General features: G+C 42.3%; 2 pseudogenes; both read right to left on the bottom strand.

Annotated features, from left to right (window-relative positions):
- Positions 1-2,545, bottom strand: part of LOC142355947 (large subunit ribosomal RNA) — a 6,751-nt pseudogene extending 4,206 nt beyond the window's left edge.
- Positions 2,546-4,228: 1,683 nt separating this feature from the next.
- Positions 4,229-4,380, bottom strand: LOC142355946 (5.8S ribosomal RNA; annotated as a pseudogene).
- Positions 4,381-5,781: the final 1,401 nt, after the last annotated feature.

Here is a 5,781-nt window from a genome sequence, read left to right as displayed (position 1 = left end):
TGGGCCTGCATCTGGTGGTATGTATCTGGGTGCCTGCTTTTGGTGTGAAGTGAGAGACCAGTCTGTCCTTTGAAGGGTCCAGCACCACAGATTGAGCAGCACCAGTTGGGGGCTGTTGCTTGGCCACTCACGGGTTCCTGGGTGGGAGCCCTGCCCGCATGTGCTCCCTGTGATGCTTTAATCACAGGGAGCTTAAGAGAGTCATAGTTACTCCCGCCGTTTACCCGCGCTTATTTGAATTTCTTCACTTTGACATTCAGAGCACTGGGCAGAAATCACATTGCGTCAACACCGTTTCACCAGCCATCGCAATGCTTTGTTTTAATTAAACAGTCGGATTCCCCTTGTCCGAACCAGTTCAGAGTTCGAGTGTTTTTTGTGCAACAGAATAGACCTAAAGCATATCAGCTAGCAGTCAAACCAAACGCCAACAACCCGAAGGCCATCGCACGCTTTAGCAGACCGAAGCGTCAAACTAAAGGCTTGTTACACCCACTCCTCAGAGCCAATCCTTCTTCCGAAGGTACGGATCTATTTTGCCGACTTCCCTTATCTACACTGTTCCAAGACCAGAGGCTTTTCACCTTGGGGACCTGATGCGGTAATCGGTACGATTCACTCTCCTGACATCTGCTAAGCCAAACTTTTATGTGCCACCAGGAACAATTGGGACACAGCAAATGCTGCTGTGCTCTTGCACGCTTCGAGCCTTATCTCTGATTGAATCAATTCCAAGGACTCTACAACGTGTTATAAAGAAAAGATAACTCTTCCCCAAGGTCCCAATGACAAAGTTCGACCTCAATGACGTTGCCGTCTCAATGCCAGGAGAGTAAGTTCGGGAATTTTAACCCGATGCTCTTTCGAGACTCAGCAGTTTTCAAGAAACCACTATTCAAGACTTTGGCATTAGCCTGTCTTTTAGAATCGACTAACTCATGTGCAAACGCTGTTCACATGAAAGCCTTTCCCGCTTCAGTCCTCAAAGTTCTCATTTGAGTACTTGCTACTTCCACCAAGATCTGCTCCATTGATCGCTTCGCGCATACACTTGCGTGCATACTTTAGCGCAATCAATGTGTCCTCCTACACATGAATATCATTTTTGAGCTGGTGAGGCTCTTTTTCTCTAATCTAACTTGCGTTAGATATTGATATTCATGGTTGGGTATAGGCCACGAGCTCTAGTGCCATCCATTTTCAGGGCTGATTGATTCGGCAGGTGAGTTGTTACACACTCCTTAGCGGATTTCAACTTCCATGACCACCGTCCTGCTGTCAGTATCAATCAACACCTTTTGTGGTGACTCATGAGCAAGTAGTTAGGCGCCTTAACCCAACTTTTGGTTCATCCCACATCGCCGGTTCTGCTTACCAAAAGCGGCCCACAAAAAGCTTGCATTCATAGTCCAAGTGCAATTAAGTCACAAGGACATCTCACCGATTTATAGTTTGAGAATAGGTGAAGGAAAAATTTTCCCCCATTCCTCTAATCATTCGCTTTAACCGATGAAATTGCTTTGCGAAGATTTTTCAATCTTGCTCAAGCTTTTGCTATCCTGAGGGAAACTTCGGAGGAAACCAGCTACTAGATGGTTCGATTAGTCTTTCGCCCCTATGCTCAGGTCAGACGATCGATTTGCACGTCAGAACCGCTTCGGGCTTCCACCATGGTTTCCCGTGGCTTCGCCCTGCCCAAGCATAGATCACCATCTTTCGGGTCGTGTGCTACTTGCTCTGGATCAGTCATGCAATAAGAGCAAAACCGTCCGTGGTTGCGGGACACCGAATCGGCGCCCTCACCACACAAAGTAGTGCAATTCATAAAAATTACACTGTTCACTTTCATTTCGCGTGTGCGCTTTCAATGAGCGACAACACTTGCAAGCAACTCACACTCCTTGGTCCGTGTTTCAAGACGGGCTGTAGAGAGCATTGAATAGGAAGTTGAGGTCAGACAGGCAATCAAGATCAATTTATCTCATTTTGTTTAGAATCAACAAGAAGAATTCCGAGGAAAACTTCTGCTCGATTCATTAACAAGATTTGCCAAAAGACGACAACTACACTACTCGGTAGCCGAGAATATAATATCAAGGCATTGAGTATGGTAACGCTCACTCCAGTTCCCCTTCAACAGTTTCACGTACTTTTCACTCTCTCTTCAGAGTGCTTTTCAACTTTCCCTCACGGTACTTGTTTACTATCGGTCTCGCTTTATAATTAGCTTTTGGAGAGACATATCTCCAGCTTCGAGTTGCACTTTCAAACAACTCTACTCATAGGAATGAGCCATTATGACTGGTATCGAAAATGACATTTACAGGATTTTCACCTTCTTTGATGCTACTTTCCAGTAGACATCAGGACAAATTCACCAGTCTAGCATCAAACCATACCGGACACCGAGAAATGTTGCCATTTCTCTTCCCGATGAGCTTTTCCCTGTTCATTCGCCATTACTAAGGGATTCTCAGTTGATTTCTTTTCCTCCCCTTACTGATATGCTTAAGTTAAGGGGGTTCTCTCGCCCAATTCAGGTTATGTAGTTGATTGTCTCTTAATTGGTTCACTGACCAATATGAGACAGAAACCGATTCAGCAGTTTTGTTCGCTACTACTATCAAACACAGGTCGAAGTTTCCATTCAGTCATTAATTCCAACTTTCAAATGTTGTTGTTTCAGCTTTCGCTTACTAGAAGCAACATAATACTCGCTGCAATACAGACCTCGGGAAACCCTCACCGTGAATAAGGTTCACTCACATATTTCACTACATTTTGCGTGGGATTGGAGATGAGGCTACTCGTTCTTGCTCAGTACTAGGCTGAAAATTAACGAAACTTCGTTACAAACGTTCACATGTTGATGTTTCCGCTTTCGCGTACTCGAAACAACATAATACTAGTCTTTGTAATTTAGTTTCATAATTTCAACTGTTCTCATGCAGAATTTTTGCTCATTCTTATCCCAAATTTTGACCTGGCTACTAGTTACACTCCTTGTACTTATTGCAAAATGACCACAAATTTCAACAGCTTTCACATGTTGCTGTTTCGGCTTTCGCTTACTACAGTCAACATAATACTCGTTGCAAAATAAGTGCTCGGCATCTGCAATTTTCCAAAGACGAAGTTTCGCCAGTTCAATTTTCGCTCGCCAATTATGGCTACTAATTCACACGGTACTGAGCTCAACAACATTAAATTTGTTCAGCAAGACTTTCACATGTTGATGTTTTGGCTTTCGCCTACTAGAAGCAACATAATACTCGTCTTGTTAGCTCATTCAATGAGAATAGCTTTTCCCGTTGAGAATTTTTGCCTTCAATTGGCGTTGTAGTGAGTTTGGCTACTCAGATCACCAAATACTTGTGACAATTCGAACCAGAAATGTTTTCAATTTTCACATGCTGATGTTTCGGATTCAACCTACTAGAAGCAGCATAATACTTGTATTCAACAATTTCTGTATCAAATCCCAGTTTTCTCTGGTGCATCTTTGCCAAACTATTCCAAACTGCCTGAGTCTGAATACCAATTACAGGTACTAGTAAATGCACGTTACTAAGGACTATATAGTTCTAGGTTACTGTACACAACGACGTTCACATGTTGATGTTTCAGCTGCCGCTTACTAGAAACAACATAATACTTATCGTGCATACCTTTCCATAACTTGTCCTTTTCAGATGCATTAGTTTCCCTTTGTCTTGGCTTCTACAGTCAGACTGGCTACTAGTAACAGCACAGTACTAATCACATATCGTTCTACAGTTTGCAGACAACTTTCACATGTTGATGTTTCAGCTTTCGCCTACTAGAAACAACATAATACTCGCTGTATACATTTGTAGTTCTCTATGTAACTTTCATGTGAAGAAGTTTCGCCAGTCTTTTTGACTGTCTCAAATCTGAGTCATGCTTAGGCTACTAGTTGCTTCATAGTACTTATCGCCTCGAGATCATTGAACAAAACTTGATTTTCACATGTTGCTGTTTCAGCTTCCGCTTACTAGAAACAACATAATACTAGTCTCATTAAGTTCCGTCTCTTTGCAATTTTCTTATGAAGAAAATTCGCCATCACAATGACTCCAGCAGTTCTTGATCAAGGAATGCAATCATTGATCAGAATGCTATTATTTGAATCGGTTCTGCTTTAAGTGTTCCAATTTTATTGGAAGCACCAACAATAGAATATCAATGTGTTCAATCGAGAGTTATATAACCCTGAATCGGACGCAGTCAACAGCCGAAGCCGAGACCGCCTTTTGCGTTAGAGAGGTCGGTAAACAAATCTTGCGATTCATACCGAATTAACACATATAGCTGTGCTCCTCTTCGTAAAGCGAGCCAAGTGATCCCCTGTTGAAGGATGTATTTGGACCAATCTAGTAGCATTTGGTTTCCAACAAGCTCTCCCAAGTTAGCTTACTTATTGGGCTTTTCAACCAATTCGGTTGGCTACAAGCATCATCAAAGTACTAGCCACAGTTTGATCGCAAAATTCTACGACTTTCACATGTTGATGTTTCGGCTTGCGCTTAGCCTACTATAAGCAACATAATACTAGTCATATCATAGAGCGTGATCAGCTTGTGACGTTCTCATGATGAAGTTTCACCAACAGTGTCTCACTTCGAGCTTAAATCCAGCTACTAGTAACTACACAGTACTGACTGCAACGATAACTTTTATCTATACCTTTCACATGCTGCGCTTTCGGCCAGGGCCTACTAACGTCAACATAATACTCGATATAAACTTTTGTTCATGATGCAGCTTCCCCATGCAGAAGTTTCGCCTTCAAATGCTCTCTTGGCCATATGACGTAAGAAAAGGTTACTAGTAACATCACAGTACTAGCCACAGTTTGATTGCAAAATTCTACGACTTTCACATGTTGATGTTTCGGCTTGCGCTTAGCCTACTAGAAGCAACATAATACTAGTCATATCATAGAGCGTGATCAGCTTGTGACGTTCTCATGATGAAGTTTCACCAACAGTGTCTCATTTCGAGCTTAAATCCAGCTACTAGTAACTACACAGTACTGACTGCAACGCTAACTTTTATCTATACCTTTCACATGCTGCGCTTTCGGCCAGGGCCTACTAACGTCAACATAATACTCGATATAAACTTTTGTTCATGATGCAGCTTCCCCATGCAGAAGTTTCGCCTTCAAATGCTCTCTTGGCCATATGACGTAACACAAGGTTACTAGTAACATCACAGTACTAGCCACAATTTGATCGCAAAATTCTACGACTTTCACATGTTGATGTTTCGGCTTGCGCTTAGCCTACTAGAAGCAACATAATACTAGTCATATCATGGAGCGTGATCAGCTTGTGACGTTCTCATGATGAAGTTTCACCAACAGTGTCTCATTTCGAGCTTAAATCCAGCTACTAGTAACTACACAGTACTGACTGCAACGATAACTTTTATCTATACCTTTCACATGCTGCGCTTTCGGCCAGGGCCTACTAATGTCAACATAATACTCGATATAAACTTTTGTTCATGATGCAGCTTCCCCATGCAGAAGTTTCGCCTTCAAATGCTCTCTTGGCCATATGACGTAACACAAGGTTACTAGTAACATCACAGTACTAGCCACAATTTGATCGCAAAATTCTACGACTTTCACATGTTGATGTTTCGGCTTGCGCTTAGCCTACTAGAAGCAACATAATACTAGTCATATCATAGAGCTTGATCAGCTTGTGACATTCTCATGATGAAGTTTCACCAACAGTGTCTCATTTTGAG

The sequence above is a fragment of the Convolutriloba macropyga genome, unplaced genomic scaffold, assembly GCF_964194025.1.
Source record: "Convolutriloba macropyga unplaced genomic scaffold, txConMacr16.3 SCAFFOLD_1935, whole genome shotgun sequence".
Taxonomy (NCBI): Eukaryota; Metazoa; Xenacoelomorpha; order Acoela; family Convolutidae; genus Convolutriloba; species Convolutriloba macropyga.
Note: the sequence above shows the minus strand (reverse complement) of the source record. Positions and strands in the feature narration are given on the sequence as shown.